General features: G+C 38.1%; 1 protein-coding gene across 6 annotated transcripts in view; it reads left to right on the top strand.

Annotated features, from left to right (window-relative positions):
• Positions 1 to 25,654, top strand: part of CEP57L1 (centrosomal protein 57 like 1) — a 72,228-nt gene that overhangs the window by 19,605 nt on the left and 26,969 nt on the right. For 2 of the 6 annotated variants that reach the window (XM_080807171.1, XM_080807172.1), the window contains exon 2: positions 9,062 to 9,192. The exons of the other annotated variants lie outside the window; for them this stretch is intronic. The gene's annotated coding sequence lies outside the window, so the exon portion shown is untranslated. The remainder of the gene's footprint in view (positions 1 to 9,061; positions 9,193 to 25,654) is intronic. 6 annotated transcript variants of the gene reach the window in all.

Raw genomic sequence — 25,654 nt, 5'->3', positions numbered from 1 at the left:
TGAGGAATTATAGAGGAAGACAGATATGTGCAGACGTTGCTAAGAAGATAAAATTATGTTTGTTAAGGCAACTAAAATCAAATCACAGAAACTATAATGCATTAAAGATAATTTTAAATTAAAGATAGTGGATGGCTTTGGAAGAGTTATGAATTACCAACTTCAAAGAATATTGCTAATTTTTTATTCTTTCATTGTCAGGCAGTTGAGGGATTAGTGGATAGAAGGGAGAAATGGAAAGAAATATTTATTTGGGGGTATGTATGTGTATTTTTTTTTTTAAAGGAGAGAATAGAGTTTGTTTTAAAGATGTTTTATGTTTTTCTCAGTTGTTATCTCCACAGGAGTTCTATTTCAAAGGAAAACAATTCTGATAGTTGTAATGTTTGTTTGCTTTGGAAATTTTACAAATTGAATTATACTCAGCCAAGCATGTTTCTCTATGTGTGGATTTATTTATACAAGGGAAAACTGTTAACCTTAAGCTGGCATTTGTCTGTTGTCAGCAGCTGTATTGGTTGGTCTCCTCACTGTCTGTATGTGCACTTAGGGAATGCAAGCTTGCTTTAATTTTGGCTTAAATAGCACTAGGAAAATTAATCTGTTAGTTTGTTTTTTTCCTGAGGCTAATATAGGGAAAAATTGGATTAACTGCAACTTAAGGAAAGCAGTGCAGAAACAAAAAGGGCACCATATTTAGAGTCTGGAAACCCGAATTTGAATTCTGTTTTTGCCACTTATTACACCTAGGACAGTAAGCAAGTTGCTTAATCTTTTTGCCTTGGTTTCCTCGTGTGTTCAAAAATGACTATAATATTATGCCACTAAGTTAAAATTTGATGTATAAAGGCTTTGTGAATTATAATACTTTTCAAGTATTAGTTGATAATTTTAGATTTTGCCTTTTAGTACAGTTGCGAAGAATATACTATATAAGACTATATACATTTTAAAGAATTGAGTTTAGCAGCTTTGATTTATCTGTATTTGTATAAACTTTAGTCAAAAAAGGATGTCATTTTCTCCCTTTTAAGCATTTCAGAGACTTTTTTTAAGAGAGAAAGGGAGGAGGGGGGAGAGAGAGAGAGGGAAAGAGAATCTTAAGCAGGCTCCATGCTGGTCATGGAGCACAATTCTGGCCTGATATGGGGCTTGATCTGAAGACCCTGGGGTCATGACCTAGCCAAAATCCAGAATCGGATATTTAACAGACTGAGCCACCCAGGTGCCCCTCTCCTCTGTCTCCTGATAGGCTGTAATTTGCAGCTGATAGGAAGCTTTTAACTAAAGGATGAAAGTTGGTCATATTAAAGGAGGCTAGGTTTCTTAGCCAGAATTGGTCTGGACTAGACTGGCAAACTTGGCTAACTGTCAAGATGAAATCAGCATGATGAAGTCAACTGTCTACTTTTTGCGAGGCACCAAATTTGTACTAGTTCAAAGCAAGTTCAAAACCCTGAGTTGTTTAGGCATTTCATTTATTTCACCTGAGACTATAACCTCTTCCTCTCCACCTCCATCTCTTAGCAAAAAATCTGACACATGTTAGACACTCAGCAAATACCATTGGAATTGAAATGGAATGAAAACTGAAAATTATTTCAATTCCTAACATTAGCTTTCCTGAAAAGTCGTCTCAATATTATATAAAGCAAATTATGTAGACACAGTCACAGGCAGCCTCTGTTTGGATGCAAGAGAAATTCTTAGGAGCAAAAAAGATCTCATGCTTAGTCATCATAAGGTCTCTTCTATGCCTCCTGTATTTTGGCTGTTAGGGGTACATTGGAAGGTCCTCAGCATTTTCAGCATTTGGGACAGTCAGCTAAAAGTAAAGTATGCACGTTGAAAACTGCTGAAGAACTAGAATATTTAAGAGGAGGATAATACAAATTTTCAAAGGTGCATTTTAAGTAAAATATATTTTGATTATCTTAATTAAGCTTCTACCTCAGCTAGGCAGGAAAATTAGATTTTGCCCTTTTGCCCTCTATGCAGTTCAATAACATATGCTGTTTCTCATGTTAAGACCTTAGCAGCTGTGCCAACAAGTCTGGTTTGGGGGAAGGAAAAAAAAATAAGGACTTAGTGGTATCTCTTTACAGATCAGCTTGTCAACAACTCTGTCCATCAATAGATTACATCAGCCCTTTTGTGAACAGTTCACTTCAGATATATGGATCAGAAGTTGGTGTGCTTAAGATACTGCAGCTTGCTAGTAGGTATAAGAATTGGAATTATGAATATGGAGTTCTGAATACCAAGGAGAGCAATGCTACGACAAACCTAGGTATTTGTGTTGCTTTTTGACAGAATAACTCATACACTACTGTTAGTGATTGGAACTCTCTTTTGTCTGAATGGCATAGACATTTTCCTTTTACTTTATTTATTTATTTATTTATTTTTAAAGATTTTATTTATTTATTTGACAGACAGAGATCACAAGTAGGCAGAGAGGCAGGCAGAGAGAGAGGAGGAAGCAGGCTTCCCGCCGAGCAGAGAGCCCGATGTGGGGCTCGATCCCAGGACCCCGGGACCACGACCCGAGCCGAAGGCAGAGGCTTTAACCCGCCGAGCCACCCAGGTGCCCCTCCTTTTGCTTTATATTGAGGTGACTTATAGTAGGATTTATCTTGGAGCTCTGCATGGCTTTTTTTTTTTTTTCTACATGGCTTTTAATTCATTTCAGTTTAGCAAGCATTTATTAACTATTGAATTAAGTGCTAAGGTTACAAATATGAATGAAGCTGGATTCCGGTTTTTAAGGCTTGCCGTTTAAGGGCAGGACATGAATAGAATATTTCTTTCTTTTTTTTCTTTTTTTAAAGATTTTATTTATCTGCCACAGAGAGAGTGGGTGAGAGAGAGAGCACAAGCAAGGGGAACAGCAGGCAGAGTGAGAAGCAGGCCTCTTGCTGAGCAGGGAGCCCAATGTGGCACGCGATCCTGGGACCCTAGGATCATGACCTGAGCCAAAGGCAGACACTTAACTGACTGAGCCACCCAGGTGTCCCAGAATATTTCAATATAATATATTAAGCATATAAGTATGCGAGAGGAGATTTACTTAGCCCAGCCACAGGGACCAGGAAAGGGCTCAGAGATTAGTATTTGTAAGGACAAGTTGTAAGGAAACTGAAACTCCAAGAAAAGAATAACAAAGAGTTTACTATCATTGCTACTTCCACCACTGTATATTTATAAAATACTTAATATTTTTCAAAACTAAGAGAAAGGAAGTGATATAACTAAGATTACATGCTGTGTAAGTATTAGGGGAGAAAAGAAAACCCTAGGTCTTCTGATTTTATCCAGAGCCCTTTCCATTACGTCATATTCCTTAGTGAAACCATGCAGATGCAGTCTTGTCCTCAAATCTAGAGAAATGGAGGGGGAAATGCCGAAGAAAAGAGTTAGTCTCTGGTCACTGAACCCAAGAGAATATCAACAGCTTAAAGGGATGTAATGGTAAAGAATGAACCGTCGTACTGTAATCAAATAGATTACCTTGCTTCTAGAATCTGATGAATCTGATGAATCTTTCTTTCTGATCTCAAGACACTGTTGATGGTTGTTATCTTCAGAGAGGGGAAATCTGTGGACATGGTTGGGAATCAGTGGTCTAGGAGTAGGAAATATTTTACTTTTTATTTTGTGTACTTCAGTGCTGCTTAAGTTTTGTTATGTGATACATTACTGTTTAGTAAAAAACATGTTGATAGGGATTTCTGTATAGTGGGATTATAGGCCACTTAAAATTTTTAAATTAAAATATTACATAGTACATGCTAACAAATTTCATCTGAAAAGTTACTGCTGAGTAGGTTGACAGTGACAGAGTGGATTTTCCATAGATCCTCCTAGAAACTATTTTTATAACATGCTTAGAACAGCAGTGGCACTATAAAACCAGTATTCCCTTATTTCTGTGGAAAAGTGAATATTAAATTATAGATAAGGTTGTGAGATACTTCATTTTCCACAGTCTTAGAAAATCCCTATATCATACATACAAGTACATATTTGCTCCTGGGGTAGGAAACAGTTTTCCTGAGTGAAAGAGATGCTCTGGCAGGGTGTGACAAGAGTGGGAATCAGATTTGAATTGTTGTATTAGTTACTTTAGACAGGACTGTGCCGTGAGAGGGACTTTGAGAACCTTTACCCACCAAAAGCAGGGAAAAGCTAGCAGTGGTTGGTTGAATAACTGGATTCTTTTTTTTTTTTTTAAAGATTTTATTTATTTATTTGACAGACATCACAAGTAGGCAGAGAGGCAGGCAGAGAGAGAAGGGAGGAAGCAGGCTCCCTGCTGAGCAGAGAGCCCGATGCGGGGCTCGATCCCAGGACCCTGGGATCATGACCTGAGCCGAAGGCAGAGGCTTTAACCCACTGAGCCACCCAGATGCCCCAAATAACTGGTTTCTTTGTTTAAAAAAATTTTTTTTAATGAGGGAACTCCTCACAATGATCAGTTGGTGCTTATTATATTTCCAAAGCCATTTTAGTCTTTTTTTTTTTTTTAAGATTTTATTTATTCATTTGACAGAGAAAGAGAAATCACAAGCAGGCAGAGAGGCAGGCAGAAAGAGGGGGAAGCCGGCTCCCCGCCAAGCAGAGAACCCAATGTGGAGCTCTATCCCAAGACTCTGAGACCATGACTCAAGCCGAAGGCAGAGGCCCAACCCACAGCCACCCAGGCGACCCGCCATTTTAGTCTCTAATGATGATATGCTTGTTATATAGTGAAACTGCAGTTTTATAAGATGCCAGAACAGCTATGGCGTATAATTTGTGCAGTGTTTATCCTGTCCTTGGAAAAGATGGAAAATGCATGCCTGAACTAGGAACACACAGCTTTTCTGGAAAATTATAAAAATGCTAAAGGAATTTTTTTTATGGTGGCATTGTTGAAAAGGGATTAATTTTTCTTAAAAAGGGCCAGAATGCTCTGGATATAATGCAAGTATTTGGTTAGTGTGTTTGTGGCCTGTGAGTAAAAGATGAAATACTGAGTATTGGACTAGGACTATAAATCATCATCCTTGGCGGGAGCAAAGTTTGCTCTTTCTCCTGTTGTGTCTGGACAGTTACCAGGGCCTGTGGGGAGCTTGGCAATCTAGTTCTCAGAGTCCCAGAGAATATTAAAGCATTTACATGAAGTTGGGGTAGCAGTGGTCTGATCTCACTTGTTGGTTGTTTAGTTTATTTTGTAATTTTTTTATGGGTGAGATTTTTACATTTGGGGGAATTATAAAACATTGTTAAATGTGGGAAGGGAAAGGATTTTTATAATTTTTAATAACCTTTTATAGTTCTTACCATTAAAAATAATCAATACCCATATGAAATTATGTGTGGAGTACATTTGAGAACCAGAAATTAGCCTCTCCATCCCAGTTTCTGGGCATTCAGAATAGCTTGCTGGACTTTCCATTTATTGTGTTTCAGTGATTCTAAGACTTTTTTTCAGATTTAAGAAAAGTTCTAAAATAATGATATGTCTTATAATCATTATTGGCCTGAATTAAAGTAGGATTACTTCAGAGAGGTTTTGCATTTTCCTCTATCAGTCATTTGCATGACTACCAACCTGGGGCCATTTTAAATTAAATTCTCTGTTTAAGAGTTTGTTTTTAATCTCCCTGGTAGTATGAATTCAGAGTATAAAGCAGTGTAAGAACTGTCTTTGAGTTAATATTCCCTTTACTTAGTGCCTAGTACTTGAATGGTAGAGATTTTCAAGTTTCCTTGCTGTTTCTTTCTGCATGGTGGGTTTGTTTTCCATTTATCCTTCTCTTCATTTGTAGCCTTTCTTTTGTTTCAGCTTTATTTGAGAAGTCTCCAGGTTTTTTTCTTGTGGTACACGAAAAAACAATGCATCTTATAGTGGATGGTGGCTTAGATTTGAGAAAAGACCCATCAAGACACTTGGTTAGGCCTTTACTTAAGCATCCTTCTTTGACACTTGTTTATTTTTATGGTAGACACACTTCTAAGACACAATGTCATTGTTACATACATTTTTTTGTTCATTCTTCATCTGTGATCTTCAAACTTGAGTGTGCATAAGAATCAACTGGGGAGTGAAAACTATTTCTGGGCCCAGAGGTTCTGTTTCTGTGGACCTGGGTGATGCCCTCTCATTTGCACTTTAGACAAATACCCTCAAGGTATCCACACTTAGAGAAAAACTAACTGCACTCTTTATATCTAAGTGAATACTCATGGTTTCAGCTGCCATCTGTATTTATTGATGACTTCTAAATTGTTACGTTTAGTCTAAACCATTTTTCTTGGATGCCAAATCCATCTCTACAACTGACGTGGCTCTATTAAAGGCAGAATACTCTCTGACCCAGGCTGCCTTGGTTCAAGTCCCAGCTCAGCCACTTAATAGTTGTGTGACCTTGGGCAAAGTTAGCTTCTCAGGTGCCTCATGTAAAAAGAAATTCGAATACCTCAGAGGATCGCCTTGATAATTCAGTGGATTCACACAAAGTTCTTTGACCAGAGTCTGGCACATGAGAAGTTCAGTGTAAGTGTTGGCTGTTTTTATGTTGTTATTGTTCCAAAAGCACCTCAAACATGTCTAAATATTATACACCTTTACCACCCTCCATCTGTTTTCTCCTTTGACTACAGTTTTAATTTCTCCCTATCACTGATTTTCCTCACTTGGGTCATACATTTTATGAATTCAATATCATATTTATCTCTAATTTGTCCTCTCCTTTTTTTCTTTGTTTTTTCCTTTCCTTTCTTTCTTTCCTTTTCTTTCTTTCTTTCTTTCTTTTTTTAGAGAGAGAGCACACATACTTGCACAGTGGGGGTGGGGAGGGGCAGAGGGAGAGGGAGGGAGTTTCAAGCAGGCTCTACACCCAGCACAGAACCGAAGGCGGGGAGAGGGGGGCCGGCCTCAATCTCACAACCCTGAGATCATGACCTGAACTGAAATTAAGAGTCGGACACTTAACTGACCAAGCCCAGGTGCCCCTTGTCCCCTCCTTTCTATTCCCACTTCTGTTGCTTTGGTTCAGGTCTCACAGAGTTTTGGAATAGCCTCCTAAATGGACTTCTAGCCTCTGGTTGTTTTTCGTCATTCAGAGCTCACAGAAATCTTTATCAAAGGCAATCAGATCCTGCCATTCGGTCTGCTGGTTTGATAAATATGATAAAATCCAAACACGTGTGCCTGGCATACAAATCCCCTTCTAGCTAGTTTTTGCCTCCTTGTTCTGCAACACTCATTTATCATCTTCCAGCTTTATATATTACTTGTAGTAGATTCTCTCTTGCTTTCATAACTTTGCATAAACAAGCAGTATAGCATGGAGGTCAATAGTGTGAGCTCTAGAGCCAGAGTGCTTAAGTCCAAATCCTGACTTTGCAGCTTAACTAGTTTTGTGAATTTGGGCAAAACACTTTTTCTGTGCCAGTTTCCTAATCTTTAAAATGGGAATAGTCGTGCCTTATAAGTATGTTATGAGGATTTTACTAAGTTAATTCATAAGCGTTCAATAAATATAAAGTATTGTTTTTATTATTACCATGCTGTTTCCTTTGACTGTACACTTGATCTTCTCCACTACCCATTCTCTCACTGTCTTTTGCCTATCAGGTCCTATTCATTCATCTGTCATAAAGAGCTACCTCCTCAGTGCACTTGGGCGCCTCAGTTGGTTAAGGGACCAGCTCTTGGTTTTGGCTCTGGTCATGATCTCAGGGTCCTGAGATCAAACCCCTAGTTGGGCTCTGTGCTCAGTCTGTTTGAGGATTTTAACTCTCTCTCCTTCTGCCCCCGCCCCCCTGCCACCATTTGCATGCTCTCTCTCTCAAGTAAATAAATAAATCTTAAAAAAAAAAAAAAAAAAAAAGGAACTACCTCCTCCAGGAAGCCATTCTGAAATTCCCACATTCTCTTATGATGATCCTCTGGGTTCCCATAGCACCCTTTTGTGGTATAATTAAACTCTGAATGCTTTAAGGGCTACCAGTATTTTCCATATGTATTTTTCATCTCTGAATGGCCAGAGAATGAGACTTAATTGTTTTGTTATTTCTTATTTGCTATAGATTAAGAAACCCATAAGAGGAAGGATACTGTATTAGAGACAAGTAAACAGATGCTCATAAGCAGACTGGAAAGCAGAAAATAGCAAGAGGTAAAAAGACAGAAAACAAAATCTTAAGTCTGTAGCTTTTCAGTGAAGGGACAGACAGTCCAAGAAGTATCAGTGTGGTTCTCCAAGTATCATAGTATATAATTAAAAAGCTATGATAATATTCTAAGTCATCCCAAAGATCAAATTGTATAGAGTATACTTGGCCTAAAAGGAGGGAAAGTAGCTTAAACATTTTAGAAATATTTCTTTTAAAACCAGTTGAAATTAATTTTGGCAATTACATAGATGAGCTTTTATTATTTATAATTGTCCAACAGCTCACCCCCCTTGGCAGCCTGAGTAATCAGTGCACTCCCATAATTAATTCTGACTATTGAATGTGCCCAATTTGTGTATGTGGATATTGGCCAGGGTCGGGGGGAGGGTAGGGAGCAGATTGTAATAGGCTAAGAAAGTGAATTTGTGACAATTAATATGAGCACTGTTAACTTTAAAATTCATTATTTGTTGACTCAAATTTCTAAATTCTTTATACATTTACTAACATTGCCATCAACCTTTCTAAGGAGAAATGGTTAGAAACAGATTTAAGTTCAACAGATAAATATAATGAATATTGTAAGAATGTTGAAACTCTTTCAAAATAACTGATGCAAAAGAAAGTTAGAACTTTCTGAAAAAATATTACCAGTAATAATTTAAAATCCTAAATTTATGATTTGCTTACTTAAGTAAAATGATATTATAATAAAACATTGTATACAAAATACATACTAAGGTACAATATGTGACTATTTTTGAACTTAAGACAGTATTTATAAATTGTTGGATTTAACCATAAGAAACATTAGCATAGAGAAGTAGGAAAATGTTGCTGATCTAACAAATTAGTTTCAGGCGATTCATTTTACAATTTTTTTTTCTTTGATTAGGCCCTGAGGATACAATGCCCCTTTGCAGAACACAGCAGTTTGGACTGCAGGAACTTACAAAAGAAATAATCATAATTGCCCTCCCTGAGTTTCTATTGATATAGGAGACATAAGACCCTTAAAAATGAGATGTAAGTGCCCCAACACATATCCATATAAATTTTCAATATTGTACATCTTCAGCTATTTTCTTCCTCTGCAGAAATCTAGTTAAGAGGAAACTATTTGCATGAAAGTACTTGTTTGTTATTATAAAACTGATATGTATTTATTATAAAGAATGTATAAGAAGGTTGAAATAAGAAAATGAAGGTCTCTTGTTCATCTATTAACATTTTAATATATTTAATAGTCTTTTATATATGCTTATCTTTATCCCTTTTAAAAATTGGACTGTAATTATATAATTTTATGTTCTTCTTTATTTACTCTATATTAAATCAGAAGGATTTTCTCATGAACTAAATATTCAAGATAAACTACAGGTAAAGATGATGGGGAGTCTAATCATTTAAGTAATCTCAGACATTGTAAAGTCTGAAACTGACTGGATTCAGATTCAATAAGGAAATATCTAACTTTCTAATTAGATAAAATGTTCATAAGTCTAGATATTTTAAATTGGCAATTGATAAGTTTGCTTGGAAATCAGCTTGCATGGCATTGAGTTGAATTAACTGTGCACATAACAATTAGATGCTCTGTTTTAAAGATTTTATTTATTTATTTGACAGAGAGAGATCACAAGTAGACAGAGAGGCAGGCAGAGGGGGGCGGGGGGGGGGGGGAAGCAGGCTCCCTGCTGAGCAGAGAGCCCGATGCGGGATGCGATCCCAGGACCCTGAGATCATGAACTGAGCCAAAGGCAGCGGCTTAACCCACTGAGCCACCCAGGTGCCCCTAGATGCTCTGTTTTAATTTATAAAATATTTGTAGAAGATTGGCATTACTTTATATTCTTACTTTATATTCTTTTAAAAAAAAACTTAAATATGGTTGTGCTCATATAATCATATTTCTCCTCTCCAGACTCATTTAAGATAATGAATGTGAGGGGAATGCACAAGAGCACTTCCCCAAAGCCATTGGCTGGGAAAGAAAACGGGAGGGGCTGTTTTCCTGAGTTCTTGTATCCAGCAGGGCTCAAAAACTGGAGCTGTAAAGGTCAGCCGGGCTTGGCTAGGATAGAGCCCTGAGGGCACTGCCTCGCTCCTGCAAAGAAGGCAGGCAAACAACCCAGAGGCAGACCTGTGGAAATAGCCATCTGAGGAACGCCTGTGAGGCGTTCACACACCCTTCCAAGAGCAGTCCCTGAGAGGTAGCTTCAGGAGATACCTCTCCAGGGACAAAGGAGCAGGAGCAGGTGGGCACTATTTCCCTCCCCCACTCCTCAGCGTAAACCCAGAGCCACCTGTGGAGGGCAGCTCACCTCAACACTAGCTGCCTAGCTTGCTTGCAACAAATCCCACACCTCTGTGCTCTGGTGCAACAGCCCTTCACAGTCAAACCTCCCTGAGTCCTAGAATGGTGAGACTCTCCCCCAGAAGATCAGTACAGGCCTCTGCCCGCACCACATCCCTAAAGCCTGGAGTCTTCAAGGTCAGCAGGCTTGGCTTGGCTAGAGCCAGGAGGTCACTGCGCTCCCCCTGGAGAGAAGGCAGACAAACAAGCTGGAGCCAGATAGTGTGGAAACAGTGATCTGAGAAATGCCTGGGACGCACAGAGGGGAGATTATTTGCTCTTCTTGGAATGATTTCTGAGAGCAACAGGGACGGAGACCCCTCTCTAGGGACAAAGGACCAGGTGGGCATCATTTCCCTCCCCACCCCTCAGCATAAACACAGAGACACCTGTCATAATCAGTACAGCGCCCACTGGCTGCCTAACCTGCTTATACCAATTCCCACAATCCTGCATTTCGTTGGTACTGCCCTGCTTGATCAAGTTTGCCTCAGTGCCAGCACGGTGGGCCCCTTCCCCAGAAGACCAACAGAAACCCCTGCCCACATCACCAGCCAGAGAGTTCTGCAGGGCTTCATTTCTACCGGAAGTAGTAGCAGGTCTCATTTAACAAGTAGACCAGAGTACACCTAGTTGAAACATAATACCTTCTGGCCAAGGACAAAACACTGCCCATTGTAGGCAAGGAGAGCCTCTGCAGACACCCGGCCAAAAGGATAAAGCAGCCAAAACACAGCAGCAGAGTACATGCAGCAAACACTAGAAACTTCCCCTGAAACACCAGGCCCTGGACACTACATGACCTTTCCTTCATTAAGCCATTACTCTTAGGAGCAGGAAACAGAACAGGCTTTTTTAACCCACAGAAGAAGATGGAGACTTAGACAAATGCCAAGACAGAAGAATTCATCTTGAAAGAACACGACAAGTTCATGGCCAGAAACCTAAGTGAAACAGATATAAGTAACATGCCTGATAGAGAATTTAAAGCAACAATCATAAGGATACTCTCTGGGCTTGAGAAAAGAGTGGAAGATTTCAGGGGGCGCCCTTACTACAGAGATAAAGGAGTTAAAAAACAGAAATGAAAAATGCAATAACTGAAATTCGAAACAGACTTGATGCAGTGAGCACAAGGATGGAAGAAGCAGAGGAATGAGTAAGTGATATAGAAGATAAAATAACGGAAAATAATGAAGCTGAACAAAAGAGAGAACTGTGGAACATAAGAATAGACCTAGGGAATTCAGTGACTCCATCAAACGTAGTAACATTCATATTCGAGTCTCAGAAGAAGAAGAGAGACAGAAAGGGGCAGAAAATTTATTTGAGGAAATAATAACTGAAAACTTCTCTAACCTGAGGAAGGAAACATATCCAGATCCGGGAGACACAGAGGACTCCCCTCAGAATCAACAAAAGCAGGCCAACACAAAGACATAATGTAATTAAATTTGCAAAATATAAAGATAAAAAATCCTAAAAGCAGAAAGAAGTCCCTAACTTACAAGGGAGTACCCTTAAGGCTAGCTGCAGATCTCAGCAGAAACTTGCCAAACCAGAAAGGAGTGGCATGATGTAGTCAATGTGCTGAATGGAAAAAATCTGCAGCCAAGAATACTCTATCCAGCAAAGCTATCATTCAAAGTAGAAGGAGGGATAAAGAGTTTCCCAGACAAACAAAAACTAAAGGAGTTCATGACCACTGAACCAACCCTGCAAGAAATATTAAAGGGGACTCTTTGAGTGGAAAGGAAGGACCAAAAGTGACAAAGACTAGAAAGGAACAGGACAAATCTCCAGAAACAAAAACAAAACAAGTAATAAAATGGCACTAAATACATATCCATCAGTAACTACTCTGAATGTAAATGGACTAAATGCTCCAAGCAAAACACATAGGTGTCAGAATGGATTATTTAAAAAAAAAAAAAAAAGGCCCATCTGTATGATGCCTACAAGAGACTCATCATAGACCTGAAGACAACTGCAGATTGAAAATGAGGGGATGGAGAAGCATTTGTCATGCAAACGGATATCCAAAGAAAGCTGGAATAATAATACTTCTATCAGACAAAGTAAATTTTAAACCAAAGACTAACAAGAGATGAATAAGGGCACTATGTCATAGTAAAAGGGACTATCCAACAAGATCTAACAATTATAAATATTTATTCCCCAAACATGGAAGCACTCAAATATATAAAACAATTAATAATAAAAATAAAGGAACTAATTGATAATAATACAATAATAGTAGGGGACTTTAACACCCCACTGACATCAGCAGATCATCTAAGCAGAAAATCAACAATGGCTTTGAAGACACAGTGGACCAGATGGACCTAACAGATATATTTAGAATGTTCCATCCTTAAGCAGCAGAATACACTTTTTTTTTCAAGTCCAGAATAGATCACATACTAGGTCACAAATCAGGCCTCAACAAGTACAAAACGATTGGGATCCTACCATGCAATATTTTCTGACCACAATGCCGTGAAACTAGAAAGAAAACAAGAAAAAATCTGGAAAGACCCAGATACATGGAGGTTAAACAACATGATACTAAACAATGAATGGATCTACCAGGAAATAAAAGAATGAATTTTTTAAAAAATGGGAACAAATGAAAATGAAAATACAGTGTTCCAAAATCTTTGGGATTCAGCAAAAGCAGACCCAGGAGGAAAGGATATAGCAATACAGGCCTACCTCACAAAGCAAGAAAAATCTCAAACAGCCTAACTTTACACCTGAAGGAGCTAGGAAAAGAACAACAAATGAAACCTTAAAGGCAGCAGAAGAAGGGACATAATGAACATTAAAGCAGAAATAAATGATATGGAAACTGAAAAAATAATAGAACAGATGAAACCAGAAGCTAGTTCTTTGAGAGGTTAGTAAAATTGATAAACCCTAGCCAGATTTACTGAAAAGAAAAGAGAAAGGACCCAAACAAAATCACAAATGAGAGAGGAGAAATAAAAGCCAACACCACAGAAATACAAACAATGATAAGAGAATATTATGAAAAACTATATGCCAACAAATTGGACAACCTAGAAAAAATGGATAAATTCCTACAAACACATAAGCTACCAAAACTGAAACATTAAGAAATAGAAACTTGAACAGACCAATAACCAGCAAAGAAATTGAATCGGTAATAAAAATATCTCCCAACAAAAGTCCAGGGCCAGATGCCTTCATAGGTGAATTCTACCAAACATTTAAAGAAGAGTTAATACCTATTCTCAAACTATTCCAAAAAATAGAAGTGGAAGGAAAACTTCCAAACTCATTCTACAAGGCCAGCATTATTCTGAAATCACAACCAGATAAAGACTCCACTAAAAAAGAGAACTACAGGCCAATATCCCTGATGAACATGGGTGCAAAAATTCTCAATAAAATACTAGGAAATCGAATCCAGCAGTATGTTAAATGTATCACTCACCATGATCAAGTGGGATTTATTCCTGGGCTGCAGGGGTGGCTGAATATTTGCAGATCAATCAACATGATACACCACATTAAAGAACAAAGGATAAGAACCATATGATCTTCCCAATAGATGCAGAAAAGCATTTGACAAAGTACAACATCCATTCATGATAAAAACCCTCAACAGAGTAGGTTTAGAGGAAACAGACCCAAACATAATAAAAGTCATATATGAAAAACCTATAGCTAATATCATCCTCAATGGGGAAAACCTGAGAGCTTTTCCGTTATGGTCAGGAGCAAGACAGGAATGTCCACTCTCACCACTGTTATTTATCATAGTACTGGAAGTCCTAGCCAGACAACATGAAGAAATAAAAGGTATCCAGATCAGCAATGAGGAATTCAAATTTTCACTATTTGCAGATGACATAATACGCTATATAAAAAATCCAAAGACTCCACCAAAAAATTGCTAGAACTGATACACACGTTCAGTGAAGTCAGGATACTAAATCAATGTACAAAAATCTGTTGCATTTCTATACACCAGTAATAAAGCAGCAGAAAGAAATCAAGGAATCAGTCCCATTTACAATTGCACCAAAAACCATAAGATGCCTAGGAATAAACCTAACCAAAGAGGGAAAATATCCGTACTCTGAAAACTATAGAACACTGATGAAAGAAATTGAAGAAGACACAAAGAGGTGGAAAGACATTCGATGGTTGAGGATTGGGTATACAGTTTACTAACGTAAACTTTCATACTGTTTTCTAGTGTTTGGCTCTATCTTAACTCTTACCTTACAGAGGTGCAGCTCTGTCCCAAGCCATTTGGAGGTTCTGCAGAGTAAACTTAAAAGTCACTTTTCTTCCTTGGGTTAGGAGACTGCCTTTTTTGCATTAGCTCATTCTATTACTATTTGTACATCTGTTTTCGATTTTTCCAGAGTTTTGTTGTTGTCCTTGCAGGTTGATACCTTTTTTAAAGAAAGTGTTTTAGTATTATTTTAGTGTGTTTCCAAGAGGGAGCAAATTAGTGTGTATGTCCACTCTGGCATATTTACCTAAACTCCTGTTTCAAAGCTGTAATTCTAAATTAGTTCTGGCTTTTCTTATTTCTCCATCAATCAGGAAGAGTTAGATAATCTCTTTTGTATCCCCATGGCACTCTGTGTACGCTTTTGTTATGGAACTGATCCCATTCAGTCATATCTTATTTTTAACTTGTTTTCTCCCCTACCGCATATTGTTAGGCAACCAATCTACAGAATTTTTTCATCTGGGAAAACCGAATCTCTATAACTCCCCATTTACTCTTCCACCATTCTGCTTTCTGTTAATATGAACTGTGCTACTCCCGATACCACTTATAGGGGAATCATACATTATTTTGTCTTTTTGGTTGGTGTATTTCACTTAGCATGATGTCCTTAGTGTTTATCCATATTTCAGTGTGTTTCAAAATTTCTTTTTTCTTAAGGACGAATTATATTCCATTGTATGTATATACATTTTGTTTATCTATTGATGAATATTTGGGTGGCTTCCACCTTTTGTCTATTGTGAATAATGCCATTATGAGCATGGATATACAGATATTTTCTCAGTTCTGCTTTCAGTTCTTTTAGATATACTGAGAAATGTCATTGTCTTTTAAGACTTTTGACATTTCTTGGGGCACCTGGGTGGCTCAGGTCGTGATCCTGGGGTCCTGGGATCGAGCCCCGCATCGGGCTCTCTGCTCAGCAGGGAGCCTGCTTCCCTCTCTCTCTCTGCCTGCCTCTCTGCCTAGTTGTGATCTCTCTCTGTCAAATAAATAAATAAAATCTTAAAAAAAAATTTAAAAAAGAAAGACTTTTGACATTTCTTAAGGAAAACAGTTTCCCCCTCGATAAAAAATAGAATGTTTTTCATTTGGGGCTTTAATGATGTTTTCTTATGTTGAGATTCACGCTGTACATTCCTGGACAGAATACTGCTTAAGTGACATGTCTTTTTCAGGGCTTCACATACAGAGGTACATGATGTCCATCTTACTTTTTAGGGGTGGTATTAATTTTAATTATCCAATTCAGGTGTTACTCTGTTTCTCTTATATAGTTACACCTGTTTTTTTCTTGAAACTTATAAGCAATCTGTGAAAGACTTAAAGACCATGCAGATATCCCACTCCTCATCAAAATTTCCACCCTCGGATTTAGTATTGATGTTTCTTGCCTAAGTTAATCTTTACTACGATGGCTGCAAAATGACTTTTCAAATCCAGTAAGGGCTATTTTTATTTGGGCGCCTGGGTGGCTCAGTGGTTAAGCTGCTGCCTTCGGCTCAGGTTGTGGTCCCAGGGTCCTGGGATCGAGTCCCGCATCAGGCTCTCTGCTCAGCGGGGAGCCTGCCTCTCCCCCCAACTCTCTTTGCCTGCCTCTCTGCCTACTTGTGATCTCTGTCTGTCAAATAAATAAAATCTTTAAAAATATATTTATTTATTTATTTGAGAGAAAGAGAGCACAGAGGGGGAGTGAGAGGAAGAAGCAGACTCCCCACTGAGCAGAGAGCCTAGTGCAATCCCAGGACCCTGAGATCATGACTTGAGCCAAAGGCAGACACTTAACCAATTGAGCCACCTAGGGCTTACTGCACCCAGTAAGGGCTATTTAAGTTGATTATTTACTGTATTAAATAGAGCAATTTGAATGTCAAGTGGCCAATATATTAAATGTAAGATATTTGTTGTTATTGTCAATACATTATATATGATAATCATTGAAGCATAGTGACTAAACTCCTGAATTTTTGGAATGTAATAGTTATGGTATTCATATAAAGTCATTGCATATTTTTATTTTTTTAAGTTTTTTTAAAAAAGATTTTATTTATTTATTTGATAGACAGAAATCACAAGTAGGCAGAGAGGCAGGCAGAGAGAGAGGAAGGGAAGCAGGCTCCCTGCTGAGCAGAGAGCCCAATGCAGGACTCCATCCCAGGACCCTGGGATCATGACCTGAGCCGAAGGCAGAGGCTTTAACCCACTGAGCCACCCAGGCACCCCTCATTGCATATTTTTAGAAGTTAAATATATAGTGTGCTTTTCTTTTTTTTAATTTCAACTTTTTAATTTTTATTTATTTATTTATTTATTTTTGAGAGGGAGAGAGAGTGTGAGCATGTGTGCAAGCAGTGTGGTGGGGTTTGGAGGGCCAGAGGGAGAGAGAATCTCAAGCATTGGGCTCAATCCCATGACCATGAGATCATGACCCGAGCCAAAATTGAGAGTAGGATGCTCAACCGACTAAGCCATCCAGGTGCCCCTAAAGATTTCACTTTTAAGAAATCTTTGCACCCAACATGGGGCTGGAACTCACAACCAAGAGTCATGTGTTCTACCAACTGAGCCAGCCAGACACCCCTGTAGTGTGCTTTTCTTACTTTCAGTTTACAAATTGTTTGCCAGGTACTCTCTATTGTCTGAATCCTGCTAGTGAACTCTGTATTTAATTAATGAGTAACCAAATAATACTCTCTGCTGTTGAAGAAGAACAAACTTTAGAATATGGAGTAGCTTTGAGAACTTTAGCTGAATGGAAAGATATAAACTCTCTTTCCTTTTGAAAATATAAATCTCATTCTATCTGTGTAATTAAAACTGGTTGGTCTTGGGGCACCTGGGTGGCTTAGTGGGTTAAAGCCTCTGCCTTCAGCTCAGGTCATGATCCCAGAGTCCTGGGATCAAGCCCCGCGTTGGGCTCTCTGCTCAGCAGGGAGTCTGCTTTCCCCCCTCTCTCTGCCTGCCTCTCTGCCTACTTATGATCTCTCTGTCAAATAAATAAAATCTTAAAAAAAAAAAAACTGGTTGGTCTAAAGCATTTAGCATCTCTTAAATATGTCTGAAGTTGTTACATTTTCAAGCAGCATGGCAGATTAGATGTTCAGAGAAACCTCCTCTGGTAAAAAACACAGAAATGCTGTATAAAATGTTAAAACAATTTTTGAAAGGCGTAACTGAGTTGGAAGCGAAATAAGGGGGGAAATAGGAGGCTGTATGTAATGAGAAAACCCAGTTCCACAGAGATAAATGAGCCCCAGAGCCCATTTTATGCCTGAGGACACCTTCTGTGATCCTTGATGGCCCAGAACCTAGGCATTAAGGAGGTATTTCTACTTGCGTGGGGCAAGAGACAAATTCTGATGGGCATGCTCGTTAGTTTGGACACTGCAGTGTAAAAAGCTGGGATCCCCAAAGGATGAAACCTTCTATTAATGACAGGAAAATAACCTGCTCTTCAGAATGACACTGTTTGTTTCATCTTTGGCTTTGGATGAAGTGGACAAAAGAATCTTTCCTAGTCACATGTGGGATTGGACTTGGAATTCATACTGCACCAATAAACAAAACAAAACAAAACCTCAATATAAAAGTTATTTAATGGTGCCTTGAGTTTGGGGTGCCCTATGGACCTAGCAGAAACAAATAGAAATCTTCTCTGAAGAAAATTGCTTTAAATACTGGTTTTGAAGTATTTTCCTAGTTAAAGGTCCAAGTATACACATTTATTAGAAACTATTCTTGGGATCAATACATGTAGAAGGGAGAAGAAGGAAGCACTGTTAGGCAGAGAAGTCCAGCTTCAGTGAAGACCCAACTAAGGTTTCAACTGCTACTACAGGGAGCTCTGGAGATGGGTGATCCTTCGTTGTTGACTTGACTTGGGACAAGAGGGTCAGGCATTTTTACCCTCATTGGATGTGGACTGCCCCTGGAAGGAGCCTTGACCTTAGATGAGACGGTATTCTCTAGACAAAGCAATCCCCAAAGAGGGCCAGCAGCCAAGAGCCACTTTCTGGCAGCTTTCCCAGGAACTGGGAAAAGTTCACATTCCTGAAAGGGAATCCAGGCAATGCATCATAATGTCCATCACAATGAGCAAAGAAAACTTGTAGGTGAATATAGCAAACATTGACTTTATAAATCAAAGCAATATTGTCTAATTCGTGTGGTTAAAATAAAAATAAAAATAAAAACTTCAGAACCATAGTATTATATGAGTCTGGAGGGGAGTGATGGGAATTAATGCCTTCTAGGATCTGTGTTCTGTGATAGAATACTATACAGAAGTGAAAATGAATACCATACAGCTTCATGTTCCAACATAAATACCAAGATATTTTGAATGAAAAAAGTATGGTTCCACTTGTAGAAAGTTTAAAACCATCAACACCAAACAATATATTGGTAAGGATGCATACAAATATGACTAAACTTAACAGGCATTAAAATGAGTAACACAAAAGTCAATGCAAGAAATGGGGAAGACACAGAGAGGGCTTCAACAGCACTATTACACTATTTCTTAATCTAGGTGTAGATACACAAAAATTTGTTTTGTTATAATTCCTTTAACTATACGTGTATGTATTATGTATATGGTAAATTATTTTTTTAACTCTATTAAGTTATTAAGAAGAAAGGAATCTGCTGGTCTTGGTGACCAGAACATGCTAAAGTTATCTCCTAAATTAGAATTCAGCTGTGCTAACCTGGATCTAGTCCATTCTACTGAGACTTAATCAGAAGTAAGTTATCAGTTATATGATTGAGTCATCTCTATTTGATTTATCAATTTTGCCCTCAGTTAGGGGGTGGGATTACTCTTTTACAGGCTTTTCAGATACAGGGATGAAATTTGAAGTTTGAAAATGATCCTGAATTCTGCAGCAAGTTTTTGTTAGATGAATTCAATATGTAATATAATAGTTATCACAGTCAATATTCAATGCAACCTCTCTATCAATAAGTATAGAAGCCCTACTTTTTTCCTCACAAAATCTGTGTAATCTGTAAGAATCAGAGACTGCAAGTTTGAATTCAGCATGAGGACAGTGAGTTCTGTCTCTCTGGAGACCTATAGCAGAGCTTAGATGACTTGTTAGAGATAGTGTGAGAATAAGTTTGTGAAATTTCATTTAGAGAGTAGATGGCCTCTAAGATGCTCTTAGGCTTTACCAAGATTACATGATTCTATGCATGATTCAGTGTTTCTTAAACATCCCATTTTTCTCCAGAAGGCATTTTCCTGATGACACTCCATTAGGGTAGTTTCTGTTTAGATAAATATAAATAAACAGAGTCCTTAAGAGAGAATATTTTTCTCGAGCTCCATGGATTTTGGAGTGCAGGAAACTTGAGCTATGTGATTAATAATTAGTTAGTGTCTCTGGACTTTGGCTTCTACATCTATAAAACAGGAAGATTGCAGCTGGTCTAAATTTTAAATGGTTATATGAAATTCCCCTGTCAATTCTAGAACTCCCAAATATTTATGACTTATACAGATTTATGGTACCATGGACTTCTCAAACATTTTGAATATAGTTCCCATTGTTTCAAACTAAATAACTTGAAATATATCCTTTGTCACCTCTTAATACTTTTTGGAGGAAAGTGTTAGGTAATGTTTTTTAAAAACCAGACTCTAGGGGTGCCTGGATGGCTCAGTCAGTTAAGTGTCTGCCTTCAGCTGAGGTCATCTCAGGATCCTGGAATCGAGGCCTATATCAGGTTCCCTGGTCAGTGAGGAGTCTGCTTCTGCCACTCCCTATCCCCATGCTCTCTCTCTCTCTCAAATAAATAAATAAAATCCTAAAAAAAAAAAAAAAAAAAAAAAAAAAAAACTGCATTTCACTCTATTCTAAAGTTGCCTGAATTTGATTGTACCTAATCTTCAGATTAGTTATTTATATGTCCCTGTATTTATGTTCCTGTAATTCAAATGTGTCATATTTTTTTTAACTTTACAGTGCTGTGGTTTTTTCAATGACACTTAAATTCTTTTTTTTTATTATGTTATGTTAGTCACCATTCAGTACATCATTAGTTTTTGATGTAGTGTTCCATGATTCGTTGTTTGCTTTTAATACCAAGTGCTCCATGCAGTAAGTGCCCTCCTTAATACCAATTACTGGGTTAACCCATCCCCCCATCCCTGTCCCCTCTAAAACGCTCAGTTTGTTTCTCAGAGTCCGTAGTCTCTCGTGGTTCATCTTCCCCTCTGATTCCCCCCCTTCTTTCCCTTCTCCTAATTTCCTCCATGCTATTCCCTATGTTCCACAAATAAGTGAAACCATATGATAATTGACTTTCTCTGCTTGACTTATTTCACTTAGCATAAGCTCCAGCCCCATCCATGTTGATGTAAAAGTTGAATGTTCATCATTTCTGATGGCTAAGTAGTATTCCGTTGTGTATGTGGACCACATCTTCTTTATCCATTTGTCTGTTGAAGGGCATCTCTTCTCTTTCCACTGTTTGGCTGTTGTGGACATTGCTGGATGAACACTGGGGTGCAGTGGCCATTCTTTTCACTAAATCTGTGTCTTTGGGGTAAATACCCAGTAATGCATTTGCCAGGTTATAGGGTAGCTCTATTTTTAATTTTTTGAGGAACCTCCCCACTATTTTCCAAAGTTGCCATACCAACTTGCATTCCCACCAACAGTGTAAGAGTTCCCCTTTCTCCACAACCTCTCCAACATTTATTGCTTCTTGCCTTGTCAATTTTTGCCATTCTAACTGGTGTGAGGTGGTATCTCATTGTAGTTTTGATTAGTCTGATGGCTAATGATGATGAACGTTTTTTCATGTGTCTGTTAGCCATTTGTGTGTCTTCTTTTGAGAAGTGTCTGTTCATGCCTTCTGCCCATTTTTTGACTTGATTATTTGTTTTGGGGGTTTGAATTTGAGAAATTCTTTATAGATCTTGGATATCAGCCCTGTTTGTAGTGTCATTTGCAAATATCTTCTCCCATTCTGTGGGTTGCCTCTTTGTTTTGTTGGCTGTTTCCTTTGTTGTGCAGAAGCTTTTTATCTTGATGAAGTCCTAGAAGTTCCTTTTTGTTTTTGTCTCCCTTGCCTTTGGAGATGAATGACACTTTATTTCTTAACTCTACAGCATTATTCTTTCATTTTTAATATAAACTATTGAGGAAATAAATATTTTATAATATTTTAGGTAAAAATGCTAGTATTTGGGTCAGAAACTAATACAAATACATATAAATTAAATAAATATGAGTCAAAAGCATGGTTTTAGTTTTATTCTCCCATTTGATTATGCTGGGCCTTTTTAAATTATTTTAAATTATTGAATACAGGATAGCACATTAACAATTTCCTATTCAATTTATTAAGCTTAAGAAATTACTAAAGGTAAGTTATAGGGGGAAAATAAATCAAGGTAGGGTTACATAATTGTTTCACATCTTATCAAGTAGGAAACTCTAAATTTGCAAATAACTTTATTATGTCCTCTAAATAACATAAACCTTAGGCATCTGTTGTTATGTCCTTGTCACTATTCCTGTGTTTCATTCACTGTGAAACAAAGGTGTAAGTTGCAGTTAGTGTATTAGTTTGCTAGGGCTTCCAAAACAAATACCACAGACTGGATGGCTTAAGCAACAGAAATTTATTTCTCACAGTTCTGGATGCTACAAGTCCAAGCTCAAGATGTCAGTAGATTTGTTTTTTTCTAAGGACTCTCTCCTTGGCTTGCAGATGGCTGTCTTCCCACTGTGTCTTCACTTGATCTTTTCCAGATCCCTGGCACATCCCTGGTACATAATTTGTATGTCCAAATTTCCTCTTTTTCCAAGGACACCAGTTAGATTGGATTAGAGCCCATCCTAAGAGTTTTGTTTAAACTTAATCACCTTTTTAAGGCCCTGTCTCTAAACACAGTCAGATGCGCAAATGAATGATGGGTGCAGTTGTTTGCACTGTGACTTCTGGCAAGTTAGCTCACAGTATGGATGACATGACACAGTTCATGAGTCTTGGATCATTTTAAGCCAGATAATTGCAGAAGGACATCCTAATTTGAATAAAATTTCTGTCTTTTGCTGGTTTCTCTTCTTCTACTTGTTCTTTTAGTATGAGGCCTTTGGAACTGTCTTCAGTTCTTACATTATTCCATCAGTGATCTCTTCCTTTTCAAAATCAGTTACCTTTTTTTTTTTTTTAATCTAAACTACTCCCTCCTTGTAACAGCCTTCTTTCTCTATTTCTTTTCTTGTTTTTTTTTTTAAGATTTTATTTATTTATTTGAGAGAGAGAGAATAAGAGAGAGCATGAGAGGGGTGAGGGTCAGAGGGAGAAGCAGACTCCCCTCTGAGCAGGAAGCCTGATGAGGGACTTGATCCCAGGACTCCAGGATCATGACCTGGGCTGAAGGCAGATGCTTAACCAAGTGAGCCACCCAGGTGCCCCTCTTCTCTTTATTTCTGACGTCACACTTTTCTGGTTCTTTTCTGTCACAGGTTTCTCTTTCTCTTGTTTTCCTTCCTTACCTGAAATTTTTTCTATTTATACTCTTCCTTTTAGGTGACTTCTATTCTCTGTGGTTTTCTATACCATCCATATGCTGACAATGCTGTTCTTTATATTTCTATACCAGATCATTCCTCCAAGCTTTAGACTCTTCTAACAAACTACCTATTTCATAACTTAACTCGGATGTCTCACACTTAGACTGGTGTTTGACACATGTCAGTACTATGTGAGTAGTCATGGTCTTTGTTTTTTTAATGAATGGCACTATTATCTACCCAGTTATTTAAGCTGGAAAACTCGATTTCTTCCTTTTCTTCTCCTCTTAATCTTCAAATGCATCTTGCTTCTGTACACTCTTTTCATCTCCATTGTCACCACCCTAATCTAAATGCAGCATCATCTCACACCTGACTAACTGCAAATGTCCCCAAACTATGGGCTGTTAAATATAGTGATTAAGGACCCAGGCTTTGGAATTGAACTGGCTAGGTTTTTTGTTTGTTTGTTTTGTTTTGTTTTTGTTTTTTTTTTTGAACTGGCTAGTTTTAATTCCTGGTTCCACCACTTGCAAGTTGTAATGCCTTGAGTAACCTCTCTGCCTCTATTTCTTCATTTACAAAATGAGAATAATAATAATAGTAATAATAATAATAATAGAGCAGTGTGGGAAACAGAGAGTACCCTATTACTAGAACCCATTGTAGTATCTCTGACTGTCTTCTAATGCTGTCTCCCTAACAGTCCTATGGGATTATGCAGAGATGGTGGCATAGTCAGCCACTAGCCAGAATAGACATTCGTTGTTAAAAAGGACCATTTTGGAACAATTGTTTCCCTCAAGAACTAGTAAAAGTGGTTTTCAGTACAATATTTGTGTCTGACACAGTTTTTTTTTGGGGGGGGTGGTTATTTCTTTTTGCAGTGGCTCCTTAGCTGCATCCCACAAAGGTGTCTTAATTTTATGTATTATAGAGAGAAATGCATTATATCCCTGGTTGTTTACAAGCTGTCAGTAATGGTTCTAGTTATAACTTGAATTTCCCTAAGCTTTACTAGGCTGTTGATGCAAATGAGACCCACATTTCATAGCCTTTTGCCCCCACTTGCAAATCCTCTGAAGTGCTCCACAGGATTTTCTGAGGTCTTTTCAATGACTTACAGCTAGGCTGCACACCAGATTGGTCAGAAGCCTTGGTGGCTGGGGCTTAAGCACCTCTCTACTTTGAGAATTTTTTTCTCTAGAAATTTCTGTCATACATGCCCGTGAATATGTATGTCCCTTCCAGCTGCTCCCTTTCTTGTTGAATGGTACTACAATGCACCAGAGCCCTCAAAATATCAAAACTGTTGTTAGGGATCTCTAGCAATTTTCCTTTTTATTGGAATATACCATTCTACACAGGGCAGGACAGCTAATGTCCCAACCTTTTATAGAGATATTGGTGAAATATTTCTCAGTTTTTTACTTATAGTCCTCCCCCTTCCCCACATCCACAAGTGAGTCCATGAGACTGGGTTAGAGATGAATTAGAATGACCATGTCTGTGCTTTACTCAAAATTACTCCTCCCTTCCTCCATCAAGTAAGGCTTTGACTTTGGATCAAGCTTTCTTTACTTCTTTCATCTTCCTTCAGAATGAGTTTTTCTCCTAGAATGCCACAGTTCTTTATGGGTATAAACTTCTACTGGGTTTATGCACTTGTTTGTAACTTAAACTAGATTGTAAGGGTTAAGCTAGGACCTTTATTACAGTGACAGCCACTGAGCATCATGGTGTGTCTTCTCTCATTTCTATACTGTTTTCCTTTCCTTTTCTTCACCTACCGGTGGGTTGTTATTCTGCTTATCCCCACTTTAAGATGTGTTTACACATTTAAATAAATTTTAGTTCTAATTTTTTTTTTTAAGATTTTATTTATTTATTTGACAGGCAGAGATCACAAGTAGGCCGAAAGGCGGGCAGAGAGAGAGGAAGGGAAGCAGGCTCCCTGCTGAGCAGAGAGCCCGATACGGGGCTTGATCCCAGGACCCTGGGATCATGACCTGAGCCGAAGGCAGAGGCTTTAACCCAGTGAGTCACCCAGGTACCCCTAATTTTAGTTCTAATTTTTAACTTACTGGCATCTTCTAAGTAGTCATTTACATTAAAAACTTCAAATTTGAATTTGTTTCTTAACTGGTACAAAATTTAGTTTGTGAAATAAATACTGTATTTGGTAAAGAGGAAGCAGAGTCCTCCCCAAGGACCTCAGGGTACAGTGACTAATGGCAAAACTTCATTCTTTTTATTAGAGAAACTCACCAGGAGCTGAAAACTGAGATATCTTGAGTAATTCCAAGGTTCTTGGGATAGCTT

Source organism: Martes martes (assembly GCF_963455335.1).
Source record: "Martes martes genome assembly, chromosome: 6".
Taxonomy (NCBI): Eukaryota; Metazoa; Chordata; class Mammalia; order Carnivora; family Mustelidae; genus Martes; species Martes martes.
This window is presented reverse-complemented; position numbering and strand designations above follow the sequence as displayed.